The sequence below is a fragment of the Narcine bancroftii genome, unplaced genomic scaffold (assembly GCF_036971445.1).
Source record: "Narcine bancroftii isolate sNarBan1 unplaced genomic scaffold, sNarBan1.hap1 Scaffold_117, whole genome shotgun sequence".
Lineage (NCBI taxonomy): Eukaryota > Metazoa > Chordata > Chondrichthyes > Torpediniformes > Narcinidae > Narcine > Narcine bancroftii.
This window is the reverse complement of record NW_027211852.1, coordinates 559,774-568,630: the sequence shown is the minus strand read 5'-3', so window position 1 is coordinate 568,630 and position 8,857 is coordinate 559,774. Positions and strand designations below refer to the sequence as shown.

General features: G+C 52.3%; 1 pseudogene; it reads left to right on the top strand.

Annotated features, from left to right (window-relative positions):
* Window positions 1-282: 282 nt before the first annotated feature.
* LOC138750327 (glycogen synthase kinase-3 beta-like) lies at window positions 283-4,625 on the top strand (annotated as a pseudogene).
* Window positions 4,626-8,857: the final 4,232 nt, after the last annotated feature.

The following is an 8,857-nucleotide window of genomic DNA, read 5'->3' as shown; positions in this document are numbered from 1 at the left end:
CGGCAAACTGGTAGACTGGTCCAAGCTCCTGGATCCACATCTTGAGAAAATAGGTCACCACGTGTGGTCCCACTTCAAGAAGTCGGGGTTCCCAAAATCTAAGGGGAATCAGAGGGTGCCTTTTGGCTGCCATTGTTTCTCCTGAGAAACCAATGTGAGATCATAGAAAGGAAAGATTTGCAGAGGGCCCAGGAAAATAAGGAGATAAAGGTGGTCCAGCAGCGTTGCTGTGCACTGCAGGAGGCAGCACAGACTCCCCCAACCTGAGCCACTGATGTCGAGATGAGAGGGACAGAGGAAGCCAACAGACATGCCAATCAAGGTCTGACTCCTCCCCCACACTCCCAGTGAGTGAGTTTGTACTGGCCATGGAGCGATTAGCCGAGGCCATTTGCCAGGATTCAGGCATGAAAGGTTTCAGAACAGGCCAGGAAGAGCATGAAATCAATTTATTTGCAGAAGTTGTTCTGATATATCTGACAGACCCAACACACTCATTGCCCAAGTTGTGCTCCACCCTGGAGGACTATGGGGAGATCTCTGGGTATAAGTTCTTTTGGGATATGTGCAAAATCATGTCACTTAGGAAGGGGGATTAGAGCCAATGTCAAGAAAATAGTCAACAAATGTGGCGGCAAAATGGGATCAAATATCTAGGAGTTAGAATAGATAACAACGAGTAATTTAGACCAGCTGAATTATTCTCCCCTTGCTTGGGGAAATTGAGGAGGATTTAAATGGTTGGATGTCCCTGCCCGTTACACTAGGGGTGTCACAGAGAGGGGAGGTGTCACAGAGGGGGGAGATGATGTCACAGAGGGGGTGATGATGTCACTGCATGGGGCAGCCATAGCTGAGTCGTGCCATGGCACAGCAACACGAGAAAGATGCATCTCCTGGAAGGGGATTCTGGCCCACGTGTCGGAGTAGGACGCTGTCTCATCCCAGGGACCCTCTGATCAACAGGGTTGTGTTTGGAAGCACCCTGCGCCCATGGGTGAGATAAAGAGCCTGTTACAGGCTCCCCTACTGGGACAGAGACTCCTCTGGCACCATCCTTTACCCAGTGTGGGCGGAGAGAATGGAGGCTACATTTAATTTCCCCTCTCCCCATCCTGAGTGCAGGGCACTTTATGAGGCAGCTGGAGGGGACTGGGGAGGGGAGAACAATGGCATGTGAGGGAATACAGGGATGGGGTCTGTAGGAGTGGAGGGGAGAACAAAGGAACGGGGTAGCACCACAGGCTAATGTCAAGGGAGATTGGATCAGAGATAGGGGACATAGGGTTGAGCTGGGGGGATGGGGTGCGAGGGGACGGAAAGGACTGGGGAAACCATGGGGGTGGTGTTGGGTGGGGGATGAGAGTGTGGTAGAGGAATCGGGGCAGGGGAGAGTGTGAGGTGTCTGAGGGAGAAGAGAAGTTGAGAGGGGGATGGAAGGCAGACCTTTCAACAGAAATGGGACAGAGCTCCCCCTCCACCTGGAATGGGATCTGTCCACTGAGAGACACGACCGCTCCTCCACCCGCCACGCCCCCCCCCCCCCCCGTGGTTACAAGATCCCTTCCACCCTTGCATACACCCCCACACACCCCCAACCGGGATAGGATTCTTTCCCCCAGTGGACCTGGATGAAGGTGCTAGAAAGTGTTTCTGCTGCGGCGGACCCAACAGAGTTGAGCGGTGAAGAGTGGGGCTCTCTCCGCACCACCTGCTCCCTCAGGCAACGAGGTCTCACTTGCATCATGGAAGATCACGGTGTTGCTGAGCTTCTGGGAATGTGGAGGGCTTCTGCTAAACCCGTGGTAGGGTTCAGAGTGGTTCATCTCCCCGGGACGTGCTGAAGGTCAAGGATGACCCGATCCTCTCATGGAGGGAGGGTTGTAAATAAGGTGAACGGCTGCGGAACTGGCCTCAGTCTGAGGAGAGTGATCAAAGAGGGACCTGGGGTGGCAATATTTCTACTGAGAGGCTGGAAAGAACCACCAGAGGATCAATTCTGACATTTTGGAGACCCTTGGAAGGGAGGTAGAGGGAGGGGTAGAGACTAACTCGGACAACAAGGCTGGGCTGGGATAAATGACCTGTTGTGTACCCTCTGGGTGTGTAAATGCTGCTGCTTCTGCCCCAGAGGACATGGCAATAAGGCCACAACAGAGGTGGCCACACCGTGTCATGGACCCAACGTCCCCAAGGTGGTGTCCTGCACAGATGTTAAAATCATCGACAATGGATCTTTCGGTGTGGTGTACCAGACAAGGCTGGTGGACTCCGGAGAGCTGATTGCCATCAAGAAGATCTTGCAAGACAAGAGATTCAAGGTGAGGGGGAGGAGCAGTTGTGTGGAAATGAAAAACCCTGATATTTAAATTTAGGGTCTACAGCACGTTCACAGGCCCTTGCGACACATGAGCCCGTTTCACACAATTACACCCAATTGACAAACAACACCCCAAACACATTTTTGAAGGGTGGGTGGAAAGAGGAGCATCTGACAGAGACCAAGGCAGCCATGGGGTTTGGAAATAGAGAAAGTCACACAAACCAACAACAGACCCCCCATCCCCACACACAACCCCCCACCCCACACACACACACACACACACACACACACACACACACACACACACACACACACACACACACACACACACACACACACACACACACACACACACACACACACACACACACCTGGCAAATATCAAAGATTTTCTGCAAATTCATTGTTTAGTAGAAGCTGGGAAAACAATCATAAAAACTGAAATGATACTTCATTGAACCCCCTGACAAGTCCCCACTCCAGCGACACGAAAAGTCCCCCCCACTGACTCTCGAAAAGTCCCCCACTTCGGCCTCCCTTGGAGTTCCCCACCTCTGACCTCTTGACAAATCTCCTCCCCGCCTCCTCCCTCAACTTGGACAAGTTTCCCCTCAGGGCCCCGACCCATCGCCCAGCCTTGCTGATGTTCTTCTCTCGCCATAGAACCGCAAACTGCAGATCGTGCGAAAGTTGGATCACACCATCATTGTCCCTCTTCTCAACTTCTCCTCTGTAGTCAAGGTAAGATCCACCTGCACCCACCCCACCCTCACTCTGATGCATATCATTTGCTGCTACCTTCCCCATTCCTTCAATCGATCTGTCTCGCTGCAGCCTCTCTTTTGCCTCCATCCTGCCCCTCTGACCAGTGCTGACTCTTTGACGTTGGCTGCCCTGCTCCTCACCCATTAACTCATGACCTCTTGCCATTTCAACTCCAGACAGCAGCAGCCAAGACCACAAGACAAGGTCGCCAAATTCGGCCACTCAGCCCCTCCAGTCTGTTTCCCCAATTCATTTCACGAATGTACTTTCCCCCATAACTCACTTTTGGCACCTTTTGGTGCGCCTCCAAATCAACGCCTGCTCTGAATCGTCCCAACAACTCAGCCTCCACATGTTCGACCCCAGCCAACACCCGGCTGCAAACATTTCTCATCTCGAAACGTCAATGGTTTTTCTCCCCCGGTGAATCCTTGCCTCACGAGGGAGGGCGGTCAGAGCTGCACATTTTGTGCAGTCTCACCAGAAGCCGAATGATGGGGCAGCGGACGGGTCCACTACGGCCTGTTGACGCTCTGCTCGCTGAGCCGTTGGATTCATGCCATGTTGTGTTGAGCAGTGGGGGCATCAGGCCTACAGAGAGCAGGAGGGGCTAGCACTCCAGTTGGGAGAGGCACGGGGTTTTGGAGGGTAAATCCAGCTGACATGTTTGTATTGTGTCCAAGAGGAAGAGCAGGTTTATTTGAATCTGGGTCTGGACTATGTTCCCAAGACGGTTCACTGCATGGTCCAGCACTTCAACAAGGCCAAGCAGCCCATTCCCATGATCTACATCAAGGTGGTTGTGGGTCTGGGTGGTCAAGTTGTCCACTGGGGCAAGCTTGGATGGTGGGGTTGGAGGATATGAAGGAGTTTACTGGCTGAGTCTCGCTGGGGACTGGATATCGATGAAGGGTGCATGAGGGTCTCAATGGGTATTGGTGAGGAGAGAAAGGGTAGTGAGGGGAGAGGGGTGGAGAGGATGATGAGGATGGATGTTGATTGGCAGGGAGGGGCCCTTCACCCACCTCCCCTTACCCTCAGGATATAGACCCGGCCAGTGTGGAGGCAGAGTGGGTCATGTTATATCGTTGTGTTGCCAGATGTTCATGTACCAGCTGTAGCAGAGCATGGCCTACTTCCATCCTCAGGGGGTTTTCCATTGAGACATCAAGCCCCAGAAGATGCTGGTAGATCCCGAGATGGCCTTCTTATTGCTCCTTTATTTCGGCAGGTAGATCCACCCATGTCTGTCCGTTCACCACCTCAACGCGGTCCTGATCCCTCTCCACAACACGGCCTTGTCCCCTCCCCACCAGCTCTCACCCCTCCCCCACCAGCTCTCTCCCCTCCTGCCTCTCCCAACTTGCCCCATCCACAGCTTAATAACTTATTCTAAATAAGATTGTGGGGGCTTTAGATGGAATGAACAGCCAGAAACCTTTCCTAAAGTGTCAGGTGCAAATCTCAGAGAGCATCCGCTTCAGGTGAGGGGAGATTTTTTTTATGCAGAGAGTTGTGAGAGCTTTGAATGCGTCACCAGAGAAAGTGGTAGCGGTTGGTAGAATAGGTACATATAAAAGTCTCTGAGACGAGCATGTGGATGTAAGGGAACAGAATTTTTACATGATAGAGGAATTTGGGGATATGGCGAGAAGGCAGGGTAGGTCGAGTTTGGTCATAAATTAGATCAGCCATGATCGTATTGAATGGCGGAGCAGGCTCGATAGGCCATTTTTGTCCTATTCCTGTTCCCACTTCCTATGTTCCTATGGGTGTGGTACAGGTAAAGGTTGTGGAGAACATTTACAAAGGTCAGTACAGCCTTTATGGGCCAAAGGGCCTGTACTGGGCAGCAATGCTTGATGTTCTAATGGATGCGGAAGCTCTGGGAAGGGGTAAGGGAGGGACTCGCCAGGAAGTCTGCAGATGCTGGGTCCGAGGGCAATGCACAAACATGCTGGGGAAACTCATGGATAGTTTTGTGAGGAGCAGGTCCTGCTTCACGAGTCAAATTGAGTTTTTAGAGGAGGTGTCAAAGGAGATAGATGAAGGTCAAGGTCTGTATGTGCTGCACGAGGATTTTAGTAAGGTGCTTGACAAGATCCCCACGGAGGCCTCATTCAGAATGTCGGGAGGCATGGGATCCATGGAGCCTTGGCTGTGTGGATTCAGAATTGGCTTGTCTGCAGAAAACAGAGGATAGTAGTAGATGAAACAATGACGAGTGGCGCTCCAAAGGGATCTGCTCTGGGACCCCTGCTCTTTGTGATTTTTATGAATGATGATGGGAGTGGAAGGGTGGGTACGTCAGGGGATGACACAGAGGTAGAGATGTTGTAGACAGTGTAGAAGGTTGTCATAGGTCATCCAGTTTGCAGAGAAGTGACAGATGGAGTTCAATCCTGTAAATCAGATGTACTTAAATAAGCAACTGGTCCAGGTTTATTTCCAGAGTAATTTTCAAGAGCACGAATAACAGTTATTCCAAAGAAGGTTGGAGCCCCATTAAAAGTAGCTTCATATAGACCAATATCTTCATTGAATGCGGATTACAAGAATGTGTGGGCAGAGCACTTGGTTAATGGCAGGATTATGAACAGTGTGCAGGACAGAGAAATATTTAGATCCTGCTCCATATATCACTCAAGGTTGCTGTGCAAATTGAGAGGGAGTTTAAGATGGTGTATTGTGTGCTGGCCATCAGGAGTCAGGGGATTGAGTTCAAAAACCGAGAGGTATCGTTGCAGATGTATAAAATTCTCGTCAGACCACACTTGGAATATTGTGTGCATTCCTGGGGCGAGAATACCAGAGGACGTCTAATTAAGGTGAGCTGAGGGAAATTTAGGCAAGACGTGAGGGGTACATTTTATTCACACAGAATGTAGTGGGTGGCTGGAATGCATTGTCGGGGTAGTAGCGGAGGCTTGTCCAAAAAAGGCATGAAAAGGATTTTAATATGGACAGGAATTCAAGAAAAATGGAGAGTACTGGTGTGAGGGAGGGGAGGGTTCAGGGGTAGGGGGGATGATGGGGGAAGTGTTGGGACCCTCCAAAGTCATTGAGTTCAGGCCTCAGAGACAGTATCTCTATCACTCGTATTTCTCTTCCCAGGAGAAGGAGCGATCTCAGAGACAAGACACGAGTCCAGAAGAACCTCGCATCCCAGCTGAACAGAGGACGGACAACATCATGATGGCCTGAACCCCTCCCCGTCGTATCCCTCTGGCCCTGCCAACCCCATTCCCTGCCTCTTCCATGTCCCTTCACCCACTTCCCCTCTTCTCCTCTACCCCTCCTCCATCCCAACCCCCTCCCGCTCATCTTCCCCTTCCCCTGCCCTCACACCTATGCCCTAACCCCAGCCCTCCACTCTTCACCTCCCTCTTCCCCTCCGCCCTTCCCTTCCCCTTTCCCCCTCCCCTTCCCCTCCCCCATCCCCTCCCCTAACCCTCCCCCTTCCCCTCCCTTTCTCCTCCTCCCCTTCCCCTCCCCCTTCCCTTTCCCCTTCCTACCCCTAACCTAGGGGAAGGAGGGGGAGGGGAAGGGGGTAGGAGAAAGGGGGTAGTGGAAGGGAGTAAGGGTAGGGGTTGTGGTAAGGGGTAGGGTAGGGGGTAGTGGTAGGGGGTGCGGGGATGGGGAAGGGGTAGGAGGTAGGGTTAGGGGAAGTGGGTAGGTTGTAAGGGATAGGGTAGGGATAGTGGTAGGGGGTGCGGGTATGGGGAAGGGGTAGGGTTAGGGGAAGGGGGTAGGTTGTAAGGGATAGGGTAGGGGGTAGTTGTAGGGGGTGTGGGTATGGGGAAGGTGTAGGAGGTATGGTTAGGGGAAGGGGATAGTTGTAGGGGGTGCGGGTATGGGGAAGGGGTAGGAGGTAGGGTTAGGGGAAGGAGGTAGGTTGTAAGGGATAGGGATAGGGTTTAGTTTAGGGTTGGGGAAGTTGGGTAGAGTTAGGGTTAGTGTTAGGAGACATGGGGTAGGGCTATATCTTGGTTTATGGTTAGGTCTATAGTTCGGGGAAGTGGGCTTGTGTTAGGTATAGGGGAAGGGGGTAGGAGCAGGGGGGTAGAGGAGGAGTGAGGTTTGGGGTTAGGGGATGGTGGGTAGCATTAGGGTTGGGGTTATGGTGTGGCATAGGCGTAGGAATAAAGTTAGGGTTAGTGGATGGGGTGGGGGTAGAGTTAGGGGACGTGGAGTGGTGGTAGGGGGTATCGGTAGTGTTAAGGTTAGGTTTAGGATTTTGTTAGGGGTTAGGGTTAGGAGTAGGAGGAAGGGAAGGGGGAGGGGAATGGGGGAGGCGAGCGGGGGACGGGAACTGGGGACTGGAAGGGGGAGGGGATGTGGGAGGGGAACGGGCAGTGGAAAGGGGAGGGGAACGGTGTAGAGGAAAGGGGAGGTGAACGGTGACGGCATCCCTAGCCCCTCCCCTCCCCTTCCCTTCCCCCGCATTTCCCCTGCCTCTCCTCTCCTCCTTCCAGAAGAAGCTGGGCCTCTTTCCGTCCAGAACCTCCCTGTGGTTTCAGAGCCTCCGTTTCAGGAAGTGCCTTCGACGCTTGCTGCTGGACAGACATCTTGTCTCTTGATTCATTCTGTACCATTGATATTAAATTTAAAAATGATTGGGTTTTTTAAAGCTTGAACTCAAAAGCTGGTCCAGATAGAGAAAACATAAACAGGCCCTTCAGCCCCTCTCTCCTGCTAGCTGAGCTGTTGTAATCAGTCCATATTCCTCTCACCCTTTTCATTCTTAGCTCCCATCCAGCTCATGTTGCCTTGTTAATCTCATGGCCTGTGGGAAGATGCTATTTCCCTCCCTGGCTGCTCTGCTTTTATTCCTCCATATCTCCTTCCTGATGGCAGGGCGACAAAGATGCTCTGTGCTGGATATCTATGAGTCTATTTACAGAGCCCATCCCTGCAATCAATCAGGGGACCGTTGCCTTGAGGTGGCAACCATGTTGCCTCTCCCTCAGCACTCTCAGAACACTACTGCACCCTCCTTCCCCTCCTTTCCCAGGTCTCAGTAACCCGCTGACAATTCCAGTCAGCTGCCATGTCTATACCCTGCCCCACCTAAACCGATGGATCGACCAGCGCCTTCTCCCCTGAAGAGTTCGAGGAATCCACTCTCTTGCAATGTCCTGCTATCGAATGCCCTGCATCCTCCTTCCCACTTGGTTCCTCCTGTTATCAGGCGCCTGGATGGACCCCACCCTGTTGAAACTACCCATGTTCTCACTGATCTCTCTGCGCCTCTGCCCTCCATCCAGGGGTCTTGGATTTCTTGTGGGGGTGGTGGAGAACAAAGCACCAACTTAAGGAGATGGGGAGCAGTACAAAGACCCCCAGGTCCAGGAGACAGGGAGAACCACACAGATACCCATCTCTGTCATTCGGGTAAAACCTGATTATCAGGTGCAATGTGCAAGGAACTTTCGGTCCTGCTGCACGTGGGCCATGTTTGGCCCATCCCCACACCACCACCCTGTCAATTCCCAAAACAAATTTCAATTCATGTGGGGGTCCAAAATGAATAGAGTCTGGAGAAGGACCGTGTACATCATCAATCAATGGGGACAAGGGTGTAACCAGCATGACCATAATTGTGTGTGGCTGTGCTTGTAACCAAAGTGCAAGGGCACCAAATGCTGCTCTGTGCTGAGGTTCTACCTGGCTCAGGTGTTGCAAAAGATTGGCCTGGCCCTGGTGCTGCACAATGTTCCAGTCAGCAGGACTTTGCCCCTTTACCTTCCTGGGAACGGTTTCATAGAC